This window comes from Prionailurus bengalensis, chromosome D2 (assembly GCF_016509475.1).
Source record: "Prionailurus bengalensis isolate Pbe53 chromosome D2, Fcat_Pben_1.1_paternal_pri, whole genome shotgun sequence".
In the NCBI taxonomy this organism is placed as follows: Eukaryota; Metazoa; Chordata; class Mammalia; order Carnivora; family Felidae; genus Prionailurus; species Prionailurus bengalensis.
Window position 1 is genome coordinate 24438343 of NC_057351.1, and position 21400 is coordinate 24459742.

Below are 21400 nucleotides of genomic sequence, written 5' to 3' on the forward strand. Positions count from 1 at the left end.
TGACAACAATCCTAGACAAAATTTGAAATTTACTAATGTGTTTTCTAACTTTAAGTGTGGCCTTAGATAAGTCACATTTTTAAGGGTTTCAGGATGAGAAGCAATATACAAACCAAATAGCATCAGGTCATCTAAGGCTGGTAGCAAAAGAATCGAGTTGAATATTTTAGTGACAATACACATATACATAGATGAATTACCCTCTTCCCATAATGCCTAAAATGTTTTAAACTACAAAAGTCATTATCCACTCTCTTGATTTAAATGCCATCAAATTCAGTTCTACTCAAACTCAACTGACCAGTAACTTCACTGCTAAAAGTTTTATTTTTTCAACCCAGTGTCAAAGCATCCAGGCAATTAAAATTACATTATTGATGGTATTATCCTCATAACAGGGTGGATCTAGACACAGAAACAACCGGTTCTCTCTCCTTGGAGATGTGAATCACACAGTCACATGGTTTCCCACAATCTGTTGGTCCCCCGCTGGACTCTTTGACATTCTGTTCTCTCTCTCTCAAAGCACCTCTGCTGCTCCTGCATTTGAGGTCAGCGGCAGGAGCCCTAGAGTAGAGCTGGGAAGAACAACAAAGCAGCACTGTCAATTGGCGGCCCTTATACAAGTGGACTGGCAGATCATGGAAACCAGTGAACAGAAGGGAGCAGAGTGAAGGGAATTCTATCTGGTGAATAAAAATAATGTGGCAATTTGGAAAAGTCAAAAAGTAGCTGAAGAGTACAAAGAAGGACCCCTAATCAAGCAGGTCATACTTCAGTCTTCTAGTCTAAAGTTTATCTAAATAAAGCTTTTTCTTCTCATCTCCTCATGACCTTAAGGGGCTATCATGTATGTATTTTTGCAATAATAGTGTGGCAAATACTCTGATATTTCATTTATACCTAGTGAATACCAACCAAGAGGAAGAAATACAGGCCTTCAAAGTTATCAACTATATTCCTTCACAAATAAACTGAAATGCTACTTTACAGAAGGAAATACTAGAGTGGAAAAGTATCATACAAAATGTAGATAAAATCTGTCATTTTGGGGGAGGGGGTGGAATGTCCATGACAGGTCTTTTTTGTAAAGAAACTTTCTAGCAATCCCTTTTTTCCACACTCCTTTAATAATACACTGAACACTTACTTACCCTCTTTATTTGAGGAACAGAAAATACCATGGAAAAGTTCAGACTCTAAACCTCTTAATGCACACCAGGTGACAGTCTATTCTATGACAACAAAACAAAGGAAACATTCTATCTCCCAAGGAAAACCATTACCATTTCCAGATAGCTCTGACAACTATCAAGTTCTTTCAAAGTCTTCCTTACTTTAACTTCCACTCACAGATCCAAGCCTAAGTCTTCGAAGTCAACAAACAAGTCTAATCACTTCCCTACCTTATAGTTCTTCAAACATGTGCATTCTGGTTTTGTTTCCACAGCTATGAATCTTCTCTAAACACCTGTCTTTATTATAACCACTCTTCCCTTATTCTAGACATTTAATTGGAAAAAAGATGGGCACTTGTCTAGAAAAACACTACACAATCACCTGGGTGTCACTGCTGACTTCTTCTTTTTTAATTTTTAATGTTTATTTATTTTTGAGACAGAACAAGAGACAGAGTGCAAGCAGGGGAGGTTCAGACAGAAGGAGACACAGAATCTGAAGGAGGCTCCAGGCTCTGAGCTGTCAGCACGGAGCCTGACGTGGGGCTTAAACTCATGAACCGTAAGATCTTGACCTGAGCCGGTCAGACGCGTAACCAACTGAGCCACTCAGATGCCCCACTGCTGACTTATTTTAAGTTTACTATGGTCTACTACTTCCAATCTTTCATACTTTGGGGTAGAAGGGGTATAAACTGCTGTTAAAGCAACACTGGCAATACTTCACAGACAGTCATGGGTGGTCTAAAAAACCAGTTTCCTGTATTGAAACTTCACGGTTTTGGGCGCTGGGGTGGCTTAGTTAAGCATCTGACTTCGGCTTAGGTGATGATCTCACAGTTCATGAGTTTCAGCCCCGTGTTGGGCTCTGTGCTGACAGCTCAGAACCTGAAGACTACTAAGGATTCTGTGTCTCCCTCTCTTTCTCTCTCTCAAAAATAAGTAAATAAACATTTAAAAAGAAAAGAGGGGTGCCTGGGTGGCTCAGTCGGTTGAGCATCTGACATGGGCTCAGGTCATGATCTGGCAGTTTGTGAGTTCGAGCCCCCTCACCCCACCCAGTCAGGCTCTGTGCTGACAGCTCAGAGCCTCAAGCCTGCTTCTGATTCTGTGTCGCTTCTGATTCTGTGTCTCCCTCTCTCTCTGTCCTTCCTTCCCCTGCTCATGCTGTGTCTCTCTCTCTCTCTCTCTTTCAAAAATAAAGAAACATTAAAAAAAAAAAAAGAAAGAAACCCATGAAACTTCACAGTTTAAAACTACTAGGCATAGGGGGGCCAGGCTGGCTCAGTCAGTACAGCATGCGACTCTTGATCTCGGGGTCATGAGTTCAAGCCCCACATTAGGTGTAGCGTTTACTTAAAAAAAAAAAAAAACAAACACCTACTGGGATATATAATTTGCTCAACATTTATTTATATTTTATTTAAAACATTAAGATAACAGGCTATATTTCCAGGGTCATTAAACATACAAATATCTCAACAATGACCCATTTCTAGTGAGAAAAACACACCATTAAAAACTGATAACTTGAATCTATTTACTGAAATGACCTTATAGATCAAATTTCTATGAACCAATTTCCTCATCTATAAAGCAGTCACTAATATCTGCCTCTTTCCATCTTAATGAATGTGTTTTTACAATAAGATTTAAAAAAAAATAACTACAATTAGCTTTCTTAAGACATCTAATTCTTAATTATCCATGGTATTGGATGACATGTATTACTAAATTAGTTAAAATCCAAGAAAATTATCCCAACATACTGTCCAGTTATGACAGTCCTATTGTTGCTGGAGTGCTCCTTTTTGAATTGTGCTAAGTTACAGGTATTTCTGTTGTAGTCATCATTCCCGTTTTAAAGGATAAAGAATCAAATCTTACAAGAGCCACTACCAGGTAGTCAAACAAGGTGTTTTTTTTTTTCCATTTATTGACTTGAACAATTTTGTCAAAGTGCTAAAAATCAGATACAGTCTATAAGGCAAACTTGCAGAGAACTGAAACTAAGGATCTGTAATTAGTATTAATTATTAATATGACTATTCAGAATCTTTTGGAATACAACTGATTAATAAAGAACTTCAGCTGTGCCCTGAGTTGGTATGAGATTTTAAAAAATTACACAGTACTTCACTTTTTAGTAATTAAGTTACCTATACACATAATTTTTATATTGACTAACTAAAATAATATGTATTCTTTAATTTCCCCAAAACAAATCACCCAGAGAGTGAAGCAACAGCACCCTCTGTGAATCTCCTCTCCTCCATAAATTCTATCCAATATATTATTCTACGAATTATAACCTCCAGCAAATGACTTAACCAGGTCAACAAGATTTGTTTTAACTAGAAGCTTATATAGAAAACATAGGAAAGTTCTAAACAATGCCTTAAGTGATTAGGTTCTGGACCTTTACGGTTCATTTGTGTGCTGTTCCTCTGTTTGCAAAGAGAGCAGAAGCTTGCTCTAATTAAACATCAGTGGGGTACCTTACTATAAATAACAACAGCTAACATGATTGCATGTTTACCATGGCGGATACCATGCTACCATACTAGGTGCTTTCCATACAAATCAACTTTTACAACACTTTTCTGAGGTCTAAATTATTATGCCCATTTACATGTTATATACCCAGAGAGATCCATGGTCATATAATCAGGATATGATGGAGAGATATAGCATTTTAATCGACTTCTGTAACTCTAGAGAGCTCAGGCTCTTTTCACCTACTCTTTCTCCCCTGAGTTAGTACAATGAAAAGGAATGAATAAGACTGTTTACTATAACTGCGTTTCAAAATCTGATATATTTCTTCACATTATATGTAAGAAGTAAAAGGCAACTTTATCTTATGAAGTCAGAAACAGAGTCAGGTGGAAGTTATCTTTCTGTAACCCCCCTCAAATTAGTTATGTGAAATTCATAGGTAGCAACAGTCTAACACTTATCTAAGAGGGGAGACTTTGGATGTTAAACTGATGTAGTCTTTTTTTTTTTTTAATTTTTTTTTTAATGTTTATTTATTTTTGAGAGAGAGACAGAGAGTGAGAGGCGGAGGAGCAGAGAGAGAAGGAGTCACAGAATCCGAAGCAGGCTCCAGGCTCCGAGCTGTCAGCACAGAGCCCGATGCGGGGTGTGAACTCACGGAGTGTAAGATCATGACCTGAGCTGAAGTCGGACGCTTAACCGACTGAGCCACCCAGGTGCCCCAAACTGATGCAGTCTTATAATCAGAAAGCATAAAAGAGAATATTTTGGCAATATGACTTCATCATGACCTACAGACTCTGAAATGGTATATTTCTAGGTAAACACTGCCCTAAATTACTATTTGAGGTAATAAAAAAAAAACCAGATTTTTTTTTCTTGTGTAGAGAAGAATATGATGGAATATTTTTTTTAAAAAAAGCATTCCTCAAAATATGAAAAATTTTAAAATCAGGTTAGAATCTGTACTTTGACATTAAGACTACTGTACTACCCTTATTTTTGAACCAATTCTCTACTTCATTCCAGTTCAAAGGAAAAAAATTATAATTTATATTTAATTTATATTGTTATAATTATAATTATAATAGCATAAAAAATAAGATCACAGGACTAAGATATTCAGATATGCCTGACTAGGTTTAAGAACAGGAATATTATGACAGTGTTCAAAATATATGTTAACAAATTTTCTAAGATAATAAGGAAATGATTTATCTTACCATAACACAGTGCTCCTTACTGATTCAACAAATATTTTCTTTATGTCACATACACTCTGGATGGAACTACTGACAGAACAGCCAACAGAGGCTTGAATCAGAGAATATACCAGCTGTTAGTTTCTATCTAGGTGACTGAGCGGATTGGCTTAATTATAACAGATTTGCTCTAAAGTCCTAACTGATGTCTAGAATAGCACTTTCATTTTAGAATACAATATCACGAAACTAAGTTTCTCTCCCTTTGGACAATTTCTGTTACAGAATGACCTAATACCTGCTTTCAAACTGATACTGATATGTGGCTTAGTAATGGAATGATTTTTTCCCCTACAATAAAATCCTTGACCTTTGTAACCTCTTAAATCCCATATTACACACACTTCCCATAAAAAAAAAAATGACACTTGATTGTATTTTATAAGAGTTATTCATAAAAGCAACTACCTGTATGTTGAATGTCAGGTAAAGTAACTGAACATTCATTGCCACGCCATTTTCCCACAGTCATCATTTAAATTCATGCTTCAGCAAAACTACAAATAATTGCCAGTCCTTAGATCCCTGGGGTTGCTAGCCAACAGTTAAAAAACATGAATGTTAAGTCCACATAGGTCAAGAGTGACATCCACTGCTATCGCAACAATTCTTGTATAACTTATAAAAGAATCCACTTTGTTAGTAAGGATTTACTGGAACAGGAAATCTACTTAGTCTGAGAACTACTACAAAGATCTTAAAAAAGAAAAAGCAGAGTTGCCTAAACCATCTGCAGTTTAACTACATCTATCAATGAAAGCTTCCACATATTTTCATGATTTAAACCAAGGATTGGCAAACTTTTCCTAACTTGGCCAGAGAGTAAAAGTAGATTAGGCTTTGAGGGTCATACTATCTCCAATGCAAGGACTCCACTCTACTACTGTAGCACCACAAACAGCCAAACAATACCATAAACAATACACAAATGAAAGAGTAAGGCTGTTTTCTAATACCTTTATTTACTGACATTCTGTGAAGCTTGAATGTCACAGAACATTCACGTGCCATGACATATTATTCTTCCTTTCACTCGTTTCCTGTTTAAAAATGTAAAAGACCTAAATATTTTACCAGCAAAAAAAGAAAAGAAAAGAAAAGGAAAGAAAAGAAAAGGCCTTATAGAAACAGGTGTCTGGATGGATTTGGCATGTGGTAGTAGTCTGCCTACCCAGGATTTAAAATAAGAATAAATTACTGGTACAAAGCAAGATTAGAAACTTCTAATCAAGGCAATGCAATTTGATGGTAAATTGACTGTAAACTCTATTTCCATAAATGGCTGCATTTTACACACACACACACACACACACACACACACACGAGCACAGGAAAATAACTCAATGACCAAATCCTTCTCATTAATAATTAAAGAAAAAATATACTGAGGTAAGTCATTTTTTAAGGCTTTCACAAATAAATGAAGTTTCCCTGATATATTCCTGTGCCATGTTTAGTGTTCCAAATATAATAACATATCTGGTTTCAGAGTAGAAAAATCACCTACTTTGAAAGATAAAGTTTAATTCTCTTAGGACAATGAGAATTATACTCATTGAACACAAAGATTGGTACCATCCACATCTGTGGATTTCACAGGAGGGTAAAAACAGGTATGTGCATTGAAAAGAGAAAATTTTCCTAAAGATAGTGTTCCAACATTAATCCTATGCTTCACATGTCTGATTTGTTAAGAATACCAGAGATTTTTAAATTTCTGTACATATATGTTAAGACATACAGATTTAAAAGTTTTACATAATTAAAATCCATAGATAATTAAGTCCTGTGTATACATATTTTCATAATTCCTGGTTGATTTTGGTTAATTCAGAAGCCTAGAATCTAGACTATGATTTAAATCAAATAAACATAATATCTATCTTTCAAAAACAAAATCATAGGGGAGCCGGGGTGGCTCAGTTGGTTGAGTGTCTGACTTTGGCTCAGATCATGATCTCACAGTTCAAGGTTCAAGCCCCACATCAGGCTTCCAATTCTGTGTTTTCCTCTCTCTCTGCCCCTCCCCCGCTTGTGAGATTGCACACGCTCTCTCAAAAATAAACAAACATTAAAAAAACTAAAATCATAAAGATTCAAATGACAGAGAGAATGGACTAATGTTTTCTATTATCCACACAATTCTTTCTTCACTCATATAATCAAGGAAATAATGTGATACGTTCATTCTAAATTATGTCCTGAAATTAAAAAATCTAATTTCTATTAATTTCTCAAAAAAATGAGGTAAACCGTTACTACAATTAACTTCTAGTTCCTTTTCTTTTTTAATTTAAAAATAAATGTTTATTTTTGAGAGAGAGATACAGAGCATGAGTGGGGGAAGGGCAGACAGAGAGGGAGACACAGAATCTTAAGCAGGCTCTAGGCTCTGAGCCAGACACAGGCCTCAAACCCACTGACTGGGAGATCATGACCTCAGCCAAAGTCTAATGCTTAACTGACTGAGCCACCCAAGCACTCCTAAATTCTATTTTCAATTAATACCACCAATGGGAAAACAGTTCTGCAAATGGGAGTAACGTTCAGAAAGTTTAAGTGACATTTAGGTGTATTTTTATTGGTTATAAATGATTCTGTTGTATCAAGACAAACAGCAGTCCCCAACATTTCAATATTTGATAACTTTTAAATATATGTTTTTTAAACAATATTCTCAGCATTAGTTTTATTTTTATTTAGAAACAAAAACAAAAAAAAATGATGAACGGCTTTCACCCTACACTGATCCAAACAAACCAATTTCAGTCAACAACTTACAGAAAATTAGAAATATTTTGGTGTATTATGTTTCTTCTCGAAACTAACTTTTCTATAAGTATCTTCATCAGACATTGTGGCCTAAAGGTAAGTGATGCCTTCTAGTCATTTAAGACGATATCCAGCATGTCAATAGGAAGTCATTTTAAGTTTGTCCAGGCATAAAATGAAAACACCACTGTGGTTTCCCCCACATTTTTCATGTTTTCAATTCCATCCATTTCACAGCATCATCACTTAATCACAAGAGAATAACAAATTATCTAATATCCAGAAGGTTCTACTAACTGCATAGGATCCTAGAGCTAAATGTTTCATCCTTTTCATAAAATAAGAAATTGTAATCACAATGGTAGTTTACAGGACTATAAACGTATGAGGTATACATTTTTTAAATCTCTGGTTAGAAGTTAAGATTGAAAACTGAGATGTGCCTGGGTGGCTCAGTTGGATTAAGCATCCAACTCAGGTCATGATCTCACGGTTTGGGAGTTCAAACCCCACATCGGGCTCTGTGTTAGTAGCACACAGCCTGCTTCAGATCCTCTGTCTCCCTCTCTCTCTGCTTCTCCCCTGCTTGTGTGTGCAGCACACATTCCCTGTTCTCTCTTTCAAAAATAAATATGCATTAAAAAAGAGAAAAGATTGGGGGCACTTTGGTGGCTCAGTTGGTTAAGCATCCAACTCTTGGTTTCAGCTCAGGTCATGATCTCACAATTTTTTGAGTTCAAGTCCCACGTCAGGCTCTGTGCTGACAGCACAGAGTGTGCTTGGGATTCTCTCTCCCTCCCTCTTTGTCCCTCCCCCACTCGTGCTGTCTCTGTCTCTCTCAAAATAAAGGAAAAAATATTTATTAAAAAAAAAAAGATTGAGGGTGCCTGGGTGGCTCAGTCAGTTAAGCGTCTGTCTTGGACTCAGGTCATGATCTCACGGTTTCTGGGTTCGAGCCCTGCATCAGGCTTTGGGCTAACACCTCAGAACCTGGAGCCTGCTTTGGATTCTGTGTCTCCTGCTCTCTCTCTGCACTGCCCCCCAACAACTGCGCTCTGTCTCTGTTTCTCAAAAATGAGGAAACGTTAAAAAAAAATAAACATTGAAAACTGAGTGTTTTCTCAATGAGGAGGTAATATAACTGTTTCTGTATGGGGAGATTAACTTAATCTTATTTATATGGTCTTATTTATAAGGAACACAGATACTCACTGAAAAACAAAACAAAACAAAACTAAACACAGAGGAGGGGAGGACCCAAAGAGGGATACATATATGGAGAAAAATTCTTTGTTTCTTTTATGTCCTCCAAGCACTAACTATAGGATACTCTGAAAAAGAAAACCATTAGGGCTGAAGAGGAAGAAAATGTTACTTCATCTTGCCACAAAATTGTCTCCATATACTTCTGAGAGAAATGATCAATTGCTTTCAAATAGTTTACCTGGTATTTTCTGCTGAATAAAAATAATGCTGTTACTTCTAAAATGTTTCCAAAACATAAATGTGAATCAATTTTGGTGACTAAACTCTTTACAACACATTATATGATAAGACGTTAAGTCTTTGGGATTTATTATCATTACTAAAATTATAAGTTTTAGGCAGAAGTTTAAATTATAATAATTTAGGAGCTACCTGATTACCTGTATATAAATAAAACATCAATATTTTAAATATTTAGTTTTGAGAGTGAGTGCAAGTGGGGGAGGGGCAGAGAGAAGGGGACAGAGGATCTGAACTGTCTCTGTGCACTGACAGCAGTAAGCCTGATGTGGGGCTTGAACTCACAAACCAGGAGATCATGACCTGAGCTGAGTCGGATGTTCGGCCACCCAGGTGCCCTAAAATATCAATATTTTAGAGTCAAGAATGTTGGAGACATATATCAACACGAAAAAACCAAAAACAAACAAAAAACAAAAACAAAATAACAGAAACACTATGCAAGACCACAATGTACATGAATCAGAAATAAGCTAGTACATGAATCAGAAATATATAATTCACTGAACCCTGATCCTTAATTTGTGTGATTTCTTTTTTGAGAAAACAGACTTCAATGAAAATTAAGCCTCACTTCTAAAAAAGCAAGCATTAGAAGCAATGACCTGTTGCAAATAGCTTGGGTGGCCTTAATAAATTCTTGCCAAACACAATCAAAGGCATTGACTTCTTGTAGAAATCAGTGAGCAAACCTGAGGTCAGCAATGAATCCGTAAGTGGGGCTTAGGTTATGATTACAAGCACATAAAACAAAAAATAGACTCTTTCTTCTACTTATCTTAAGGGCTTACGTTTATACTGTTTCTTTCTTCTAAAGTCTTTTTGCCATAGTCTTAACAATCTTGTCAATATATTACTATGAAAATAAACGTATCACCCTTCTAGAAAACCTCCTTTCTGACATTGTCCAGGTTAAAATAACCTACTAATCTTTCTAGATTGTTTTACATGCATGCCTCATTTTATTGTGCTTCAGGAATACTGCTTTTTTTTTTTTTAATTGAAGATCTGTGATAGCCCTGTCTTGACTAAGTCCACACTGATGTAATTTTCCAACAGCATTTGCTCACCTCGTGTCTCTGCAAAACATTTTGGTAATTCTCAGAATATTTATTTTTCATTAATATTATATTTGTTATGGTGATCTGTGTTCAGTGATCTTTGATGTTACTATTGTAACTTTTATGGCACCATGAACCATGCCCATTTTGACAGCGAATGCAATTGATAAATGCGTGTGTTCTGACTGTTCCACCAACCAGCCACTCCCTTTTTCTTTCCTTCTCCTCTGGCCTCCATATTCCCCAAGACACAACGATACTGAAATCAGGCCAATTAATAACCCTACAATGGCCTCTAAGGTTCAAGTGAAAAGAGGTCACACATCTCTCACTTCAAATCAAAAGCCAGAAATGATTAAGCTTAGTGAGGAAGGCATGACGAAAACTGAGACAGGCTGAAAGGTAGCCTCTTATGCCAAACAATTAGCCAAGTTGTGAATGCAAAGGATAAATTCTGAAGGAAATTTAAAGTGCTACTCTAGGGGCGCCTCAGTGGCTCAGTCCATTAAGCGTCCAACTCTTGATTGCAGGTCAGGTCATGATCTCACAGTTCATGGAATTGAGCCCTGTGTCAGGCTCTGTGATCATAGCACAGAGGCTGCTTGGGATTCTCTCTCTCTCCCTCTGCCCCTCCCCTGCTCCCCCCCCCCTCCTCAAAATAAATAAACTTTTAAAAAAAGTGCTGCTCCAGTGAAAACACGAATGATTAAGACAGCAAAATAGTCTTATTGCTGATATGGGAAAAGTTTTAGTAGTTTGGACAGAAGGTCAAACCAGCCACAACATTCTCTTCAACTAAAACCTAATCCGGGGCATGGTCCTAACTCTCTTCAATTCCCTGAAGGCTGAGAGAGGTGAGGAAGTTGCAGAATAAAAGTTTAAAGCTAGCAGAGGATGGTTCATGAGCTTTAAGGGGAGAAACCCTCTCCATAACATAACCGTGCAAGGTGAAGCAACAAGTGCTGATGTAGAAGCTGCAGCAAGTTATCCAGAAGAATTTGTTAAAAGATAAGGAATGAAGGTGCTACAATAAACAATAAACAACAGATTTTCAATGTAGGTGAAACAGCCTTCTATTGGAGATCCCATCTAGAACTTTCATAGCTAGAGAGAAGTCAATGCCTGACTTCAAATGTTCCAAGAATGGGCTGACTCTTGTTAGGGGCTAATGCAGCTGGTGACTTTATGTATTTATTTTAAATATGTAATGGGGCGCCTGGGTGGCGTAGTCGGTTAAGCATCTGACTTCAGCCAGGTCACGATCTCGCGGTCCGTGAGTTCGAGCCCCGCGTCGGGCTCTGGGCTGATGGCTCAGAGCCTGGAGCCTGTTTCTGATTCTGTGTCTCCGTCTCTCTCTGCCCCTCCCCCGTTCATGCTCTGTCTCTCTCTGTCCCAAAAAATAAATTAAAAAAAGTTGAAAAAAAAAATAAATATTTATTTATTCTTGAGAGAGAGAGAGAGAGAGAGAGAGAGAGAGAGAGAGAGAGAGAACGAACAGAGGAGGTACAGAGAGAGAGGGAGACAGAATCTGAAGCAGGCAGGCTCCAGGTTCCAAGCTGTCAGCACAGAGCCCGACACAGGGCTTGAACTCACAAACCTCAAGATCATGACCTGAGCTAAGTCAGACACTTAACCAACTGAGCCACCCAGGCGGCTTGCTGATGACTTTAAATTAAAGCCAATGCTCATTTACCATTCTGAAAATTCTAGGTCCTTAAGGATTACATTAAATCTACCATACTTATGTTCCATAAATGGGACAAAGCCTGGATGACAGCACACAGGTTTACACGGTCTACTGTTATTTTAAGTGCACTGTTGAAAACTATGGCTGAGAAAAAAGATTTCTTTCAAAATATTACTGCTCCCTGATAATGCACCTGGCTACCCAAGAGATCTGATGGAGATATACGTTAATGTTGTTTTCATGCTTGCGAATACAACGTCTATTCTGCAACACATAGATCAAGGAGTCATTTCAGCTTTGAAATCTTATTCTTTGAGAAATAGATCTTGTAAGGCTATAGCTGCCATAGGTAGTGATTGCTTTGGTGAATCTAGACAAAGTAAATGGAAAACCTTCTGGAAAGCATTCACCTTTCTAGATGCCATGAAGAACATTCGTGATTTATGGCAAGAGGTCAAAATATCAACATCCACAGAAATTCAAAAGAAGCTGATCCTAATTCTCATGGATAAATTTGAGGGGTTCAAGACTTCGGTGACAGAAGTAACTACGGATGTGGCAGAAATACCAAGAAAACTAGAATTAGAAGTGAAACTTGAAGATGTGACTGAATTACTGTGATTTCATGATAAAACTTGAATGAATGAGGAGATTTCTTGAGAGGGATCTACTTTTGGTAAAGAAGCTCTGACGACTGTTGAAATGACAAAAAAGGATTCAGAATATTATATAAACTTAATTGATAAAGCAGCTGCAGGGTTTGAGAGGACTGATTCCAATTTTGAAAGAAGTTTTACTGTGGGTAAAATACTATCCAACAGCATTACATGCTACGGAGAAAATAGTGATAAAACACAGTCGGGTAAAATACTATCCAATAGCATTACATGCTACAGAGAAATTAGTGATAAAACACAGCCAATCAATATGGCAAAAGTCACTGTTGTCTTATTTAAAGAAATTGCCACAGCCACCCCAACCTTCAACAGCTACCACTGTGCTCAGTCAGCAGCCAACAAAACTGGGGCTAGACCTTCCACAAGCAAAAAGATGACAACCAGCCAGAAGTGAACATGATGGCTAGCAATTTTTAGCAAAATATTTTTTAATTAAGCTATGTATGTTGGCTTTTTTTAGACATAATGCTATTACACACTTTAAACAGATTACAGTATAGTGTAAACATAACTTTTATATGCACTGGGAAACCATAAAAATCACTTGACTTGCTTTATTGTAATATTCAGTTTATTGCAGTGGTCTGGAACTGAACCTGCAATATCTCTGATGTGTGCCTGTATTCACCACATCTCATGGCTCCTTGTTTCAGAAAAGCAATTTTATGAAGTGAATGAATGTTAAAAAAAAAAAAATACAACAACTATATTTGGACTTCTGCAACAATAACATAATTTACCTTTATCTATAAAACCCGTATGGGACACCTGGGTGGCTCAGTTGATTAAGCTTCCTACTCTTGATTTCAGCTCAGGTCAATGATCTCAGGATTCGTGGGACTCAGCCTGCAGGGATCTGCACTGACAGCACCGAGCCTGATTGGGATTCTCTCTTTCCCTCTCTCTCTGCTCCTCCCCCCATCATTCTCACTTTCTCTCAAAATAAATAAATAAATAAACATTTAAAAAAAACAACAACAACAAACTAATCCCTGGGCACCTGGGTGGCTCAGTCAGTTAAGTGTCCAACTCTTGGTTTCAGTGGCTCAGGTCCTAATCTCACAGACTGTGGAACTGGCAACCAGGTTGGATTCCACATTCACAGCATGGAACCTGCTTGGGATATTCTCTCTTCCCCCCTCTCTCTTTACCCCTAACCCTCTACTGCTCTTACTCTCTCCCAAATTACACTTGGGGAAAAAAAAAAACCAACAACCTTTATGTAGCTTGATCCTTGAGTTTTAACTGAGAGAGGGTGGGGGATAGGGGAGAGAAGAATCATCCTCAAAAATCTACCTTGAAGCTTTCTGCCACTGTAAGCAGAGTCATTACAGACCAATCCAAAAGTTTAGGAATCTCCCCTTGAACCTTCCACTTGGTACTATTTACCATTATTTAATTCATTAGTAACTACAAAGGAAATGGTTAAAATTAATTTAAGAGAAGTATATATTGCCAGAAACTATAAAGCAGTGAAAACATTCTAAATTTTAAAAAAGTCTTAAGACATTTTAATTTCATGTATAGTTATAGTTCTATGATGTTTCTGTGGTCTTAATGACTTCCCAGTTTTGTACCAACTGAAATATGATAATGTGAAACAACATTTTAATATTATTTTCATTATATAGATCTTCATCACTGAATGAATTTCAAAGTTCATTTACTGTTTACTTAAAAAATATCACCTCTGTTCAAATATATGACAATCCATAATTCTGGGGAACTCAAATGTTACTATAAATATCATTTAAAGTGAGAAATGTTCTAACTACAGTGAATGTTCTAACTTCAGTGTTCCACTGAATATTTTAAATTATGCCCTTCATTAGCTAATTTTGACACATTCTGATTTGCAAAACTGACTTTGGTCTGAAGGCTTTCACCAAAAATTATCAATACAAAAGAAAAAAAGTAAAACCTAAACTGAACACTTAACAGAACCCCAATTCAGAAAAGGTTGCCATAGTTTTGGTTAATTCTTTATAGTTAAAAATGTATCCAATTAATCTGTATAAATAAAATATGCTGAACTGAGCATTACTGTTTCTCTTTCTTAAAAATTTTTTTTTTATTTTACTTTTTCTTTATTAAACTCTATGCCCAACATGGGGTTCGAACTCACAACCCAAAAATCAAGAGTTCCATACCTTACTGACTGAGCCAGCCAGGTACCCTGAGCATTACTACTGTTTTCAAACTCTTCACGGCATAATGATAATTTATGTTATTTATCAAATATATTTCTCTGGGTAAAGAGTAAAATCATTTTCCCTGACAAAAACACTGCTTATAATATTAATACTGATAAAAACAGACTAAATAAAATAGAACCAAGCTTCAGACTTCATGTCTAACCAAAAGACACATCTCAAATCACAATAAACACACCAGGGAAACAAAATTCATGAAAATAAGTACTTTAATATAATTTTCTATCATTATTGGTTTGAATTTATAACTTGGAATTAAAATATTTCCCCAAAGAATACTCACTTAGGTAAATGGATACTGCTTTAAAAATATTGTATCTTGGATTAAAAGATTACAAATACAATCACAATAACATTCTTTTTTCTCACAACTTTTCCAACCAGAAAGGAAGTAATACAACATCTTCAAGAACCATTACTTTCCTAAATTATTCAAGATTAATTAATTGCAGAGGGGCACCTGCCAGGAGGCTCAGTCGGTTGAGTATGTGACTTCAGCTCAGGTCACGACCTCATGGTTCATGGGTTTGAGTCTCACATTGGGCTCTGTGCTGACAGCTCTGAGCCTGGAGCCTGCTTCAGATTCTGTGTCTCCCTCTCTCTGCCCCTCCCCTGCTTGCTCCTTCTCAAAAATAACATTAAAAAATTTGTTTAAAAATATATATATGAGAAAAACTCTGAAAAAAGTTCTATTTCACTATTATTCAGGAAACACAAAATTTAAATATATTCTAATATTTTGGTTGATCATATTGTTAAAGTTAAAAAAAATTTATGACACTGGGGTTAACAAAGCAAAATTAAGACATACATAAACACTAATCGTAAGAGAAAAAAAACCTGCCTTTTCTGAAAGGCAGTTTGACTACACATCCTATTCTGAAACAATATTGTTTTCTATAACTCAAATAGGCTTGAAGGGACTTGGAAACATAGGTGAATGATGTTAGTATATAACATAGAAGTAATGCTGGTTCACATGTCTTTTTTTTTTTTTTTTTTGCACTACCCACTATGAAGTAGTTGAATGCTACGTACACGAATAAAGCTGAACATCGTACTAGATACAATACTCATCCATTTCACTTTCTTCTTTTAGTTTCTAATGTGACCACATGCTGACTTGTAAGTTCATATTGATTAGACTGCCCCAATCTTCTTTTGCTTTGATTCCTCAATTCAGCAATCTCAATTCTTCCTTACACATTCTTATTTTTCAAGCAACTTTCCCCTTTTTCTTAAATGCAAAGTACTATATTTAACTAACTTTATTAGAAATAAACTGTTACAAGAGTGCTGGATAACTCAGTCAGGTAAGTGTCCAACTCTGATTTCAGCTCAGGTCATGATCTCATGGTTTGTGAGGTCAAGTGCCCTGTCAGGCTCTGCGCTGACAGTGAGGAGCCTGCTTGGGATTCTCTCTCTCTGCCCCTTCCCTGCTGGCGCTCACACACTCTTTCTCTCTCAAAATAAATAAATAAACATTTAAAAAGAAAGAAATAAAATGTTATAAGATTATTACTTAGGTTTGTCCTCATCTGCATAAGGTTTAAACAACCTATTCTGTGAACACCATTTCCCCCCAATCCTTGTCATTATAGTTTGAGATTTTGTAAAACATGAGATCATTCATACATACTCTTCCACACAATTAACTTTAGAGGAATCTAAGAAAATAAATGAACAAATAACAATAACACATGGACAAGAAGAGTCTACGTTTTAAAATAAATATAAATATAATATATATTATAAAATATATAATATATATAAGTATAAAAATAAAACATTACAGAATTAGTGTCATATGTTTCATTACTATCAAAATCTATTATAAGACTCTTTTTTTTAATTTATTTTGAGAGAGAGATAAAGAGCAAGTGAGGAGGGGCAGACAGAGAGGGAGTCAGAATTCTAAGCAGGTCCTGTTCAGTAAGTGCAGACCCTGATGTGGGGCTTGAACCCACAAACTGAGAGATTATGACCTGAGCCAAAATCAAGAGATTGCTTAACTGACTGAGCGACCCAGGTGCCCCTATTATAAGACTCTTGATTTCATGGTTGTGAGTTCGAGCCCCACACTGGGTATAGAGAGTGCTTAAAAATAAAATTTAAAAAAAATGTATGTATAATAAAAAGACAATTAATTTATTAAATTGTTTATTAAAAATAAAATTAATTTTAAAATGCAAAAGAATGTCAACAATTTGCTCATATTAATAACTCCCTTCGTTATACATTAAAGTTCCAACTGAAGAAACTTTGAGTAACAAATATAATACCTAGGAATAAACCTATCCAAAGATGTAAAAGATCTGTATGCTGAAAACTACAGAAAGCTTATGAAAGAAACTGAAGAAGATACAGAGAAATGGAAAACATTCCGTGCTCATGGATTGGAAGAATAAGTATTGTTAAAATGTCAATACTACCCAAAGCAAACTACACATTCAATGCAATCCCAATCAAAATTGCACCAGCATTCTTCTCAAAGCTAGAACAAGCAATCCTAAAATTTGTTTTTAATTTTTAAAGTTTATTCATTTTTGACAGAGAGAGAGAGAGACACACACACACACACACACACACACACACACACACACACACAGAATCCGAAGCAGGCTCCAGGCTCTGAGCTGTCAGCACAGAGCCCGATGAGGAGCTCAAACTCACGGACACCGAGATCATGACCTGAGCCAAAGTCTGACGCTCAACCGACTGAGCCACCCAGGTGCCCCAGCAATCCTAAAATTTGTATGGAACCACAAAAGACCCCGAATAGCCAAAGTAATTTTGAAGAAGACCAAAGCAGGAGGCTTCACAACCCCAGACTTTAGCCTCTACTACCAAGCTGTAATCATCACGACAGCATGTACTGGCACAAAAACAGACACATAGACCAATGGAATAGAATAGAGACTCCAGAACTGGGCCCACAAAAGTATGGCCAACTAATCTTTGACAAAGCAGGAAAGAGTATCCAATGGAAAAAAAGACAGTCTCTTTAACAAATGGTGCTGGGAGAACTGGACAGCAACATGCAGAAGAATGAAATTAGACCACTTCTTACACCATACACAAAAATAAACTCAAAATGGATGGAAGACCTAAATGTGAGACAGGAAACCATCAAAACCCTAGAAGAGAAAACAGGAAAAAAACCTCTCTGACCTCAGCCGAAGCAATTTTTTACTTGACACATCTCCAAAGGCAAGGGAATTAAAAGTAAAAACGAACTATTTGGACTTCATCAAGATAAAAAGCTTCTGCACTGCAAAGGAAACAATCAACAAAACTAAAAGGCAACCAATGGAATGGGAAAAGATATTTGCAAATGACATACCGGACAAAGGGCTAGTATCCAAAATCTATGAAGAACTCACCAAACTCCACACCCGAAAAACAAATAATCCAGTGAAGAAATGGGCAGAAGACATGATTAGACACTTTTCTAAAGAAAAGCAGATGGCCAACAGGCACGAGAAAAGATGTTCAACGTCACTCCTCATCAGGGAAATACATATCAAAACTGCACTCAGATACCACCTCACGCCGGTCATAGTGGCTAAAATGAACAAATCAGACTATAGATGCTGGAGAGGATGTGGAGAAATAGGAACCCTCTTGCACTGTTGGTGGGAATGCAAACTGGTGCAGCCATTCTGGAAAACAGTGTGGAGGTTCCTCAAAAAATTAAAACTAGATCTACCCTATGACCCAGCAATAGCACTGCTAGGAATTTACCCAAGGGATACAGGAATGCTGATGCATACGGGCACTTGTACCCCAATGTTTATAGCAGCACTTTCAACAATAGCCAAATGATGGAAAGAGCCTAAATGTCCATCAGCTGACAAATGGATAAAGAAAATGTAGTTTATATACACAAAGGAATACTACTTGGCAATCAGAAAGAATGAAATCTGGCCATTTGTAGCAACGTGGGTGGAACTGGAGAGTGTTATGCTAAGTGAAATAAGTCAGGCAGAGAAAAACAGATACCATATATTTTCACTCATATGTGGATCCTGAGAAACTCAACAGAAGACCAAGGGGGAGGAGACGGAGGAAAAAAAAAAAAGTTACAGAGGGGGAAGGAGGCAAACCATAAGAGACTCTTAAACAATGAGAATAAACTGAGGGTTGATTGGGGGGTGGGGAGGAGGGGAAAGTGGGTGATGGGCATTGAGGAGGACACACCTGTTGGGATGAGCACTGGGTGTTATATGGAAACCAATTGACAAATTTCATATAAAAAATAAAATAAATATATATGTATCATAAAAGAAATTAATTTTAAAATGCAGAAGAATGTCAACAATTTGTTCATATTAATAATTTCCTTTGTTATACATTAAGGTTCCAACTGAAGAAACTTAGTTTCAATAACAAATACAATACAATCTGATAGTTAAGGACAATGAGTACATTCCATAGAAACTTAGCTAGCTCAGACATTTTGTTGATATTGATATACTTGAAAATACTCTTTGCATTCTCTTAATCTCCCGATTAAGATAAAACTCCTTAGATAATTTTTTAAAATTACTAAAATCAGAAACTTAAAAACACTGCTATTTAAAATCTGTTACTGGGGCTCCTGGGTGGCTCAGCTGATAGAGCATCTGACTTCAGCTCAGGTTATGATCTCATGGCTTGTGGGTTCAAGCCCCGTGTGCAGCTCTGCATTGTCAGTGTGGAGCCTGCTTGGGATTCTCTCTCTCCCTCTCTCTCTGCCCCTCCCCTGCTTGTACTGCCTTTCAAAATAAATAAATAAATTTTAAAATAAAATAAAATATAATTTGTTTCTAAAAATAGTTAAAGGCCTACAAAAAGAATGGGTTATTTTAAAAGCAATTCTATTAACAAGTCACTGATTATACCAAGTAGGTTCATCTGAATGTCTTACAAAAGATATTTATAAAAATAAAAATCTTTAATTTTATAATACATTTTTGATAAATATTAAGTCATAAAATTTAAATTTCACTAAGCTAGAGTAAATAGTTTTTTTCCCTCAATAATTGAGAGGCTGTGGTACAAAAAGAAACACTTTACAATGCATTTGGTGAGTGTTCAGGGGGAAAAAACAAGAACACATGCAAATAAATGACTTTTTAAATAAGGTAATTTAGACAGTACCCATGTAAAATAAAATATTTTATATTCATCGTAAAAAACTGGATGTGGCATTTCAGATCCTGTGCCAGAGAATTAAATGCCTATTTTAAGTATTTAGACAACATATCAATTTAAGAAAACCCATATAATGAAGAAAAAACTAAATTTCTTCAGTTCTCAATTATTCATAGAAAAATTACTTATTTTATGTACCCTGGGCCATACAAAGTTTATCTCTATATGGCCACTCCTGAAAAAAAGCACCTCCAATGATAGGTTTTGCAACTTAACTCAAATTTAAGCAAAATGAAGACAGTATGACACTCACAACTGTTACCTGTCAAAACATTACAAAATCAAAATTTAAAGACTCTGTGGACTGTTGGCATTACCAGTCTTCAATCATCCTAGCTGAGTAGCATCCTTAGGTTCAATATAACTTAACTATATGCAAATTAACTGTGTATGATTTATGGGACAAATCTATTTTCAACCTTTAAAAAATAACTATTTAAGTGTAAGCTTATTTATACTCATCAGTAAAATCAACAAAAACATTTTGTAACTGACAGAACTGATAGAAATGTTAATTTCATTTAAATGTAACAAACCCTTTGCTAGTCCGACATGCTCTCCATTTTACAGATGAGGAAACATACTCAAAGACTAGGTAATTTGCCCTTAATCACATGGCTGAAGGCAAATTCTGCAAGGGTCTGACTAATGTCAAAGCTCCTCCCGCTCAAACTTTTCCTAAACCATCTACTTGTAGAATCAAAATTTTGAATGCTCTCTGCTGGGTTTCCAGTAAATTTATTAGTAATATACTCACAAAAAGTGAAAGAAACCACAACAAACCAAATTATTTATTTTAAATACAGATCAGTTCAGGGGTGCCTGGGTGGCTTAGTTGGTTAAGCGTATAACTTCAGCTCAGGTCATGATATCGTGGTTTGTGGGTTTGAACACCACTGGGCTCTGTACTGACAGCTCAGAGTCTGGAGCCTGCTTCATGTTTTATTTCTCCCTCTCTCCATCCCTCCCTCACTCACACTGTCTGTCTGTCCTTCAAAAATAAATAAACATTAAAAAAAAAAATAGGGACGCCTGGGTGGCTCAGTTGGGTAAGCGTCTTGACTTCAGCTCATGATCTCGCAGTCTGTGAGTTCGAGCCCCGCGTCTGTGCTGACTGCTCAGAGCCTGGAGCCTGTTTCAGATTCTGTGTCTCCCTCTCTCTCTCTGCCCCTCCCCGGCTCACACTCTGTCTCTCTCTGTCTCAAAAATAAATATTAAATATTTATTATTAAATATTTATAAAAATAAATATTAAAAAAATTTTAAAAAAAGGATCAGTTCACAGGAATATGGTATTGTAAGATTTGGGATGGATATCATAAACAGCAAAATATATAATATGATTTATC

General features: G+C 36.4%; 1 protein-coding gene across 1 annotated transcript in view; it reads right to left on the reverse strand.

Moving 5' to 3' along the window:
* Positions 1–21400, reverse strand: part of JMJD1C (jumonji domain containing 1C) — a 267626-nt gene that overhangs the window by 46301 nt on the left and 199925 nt on the right.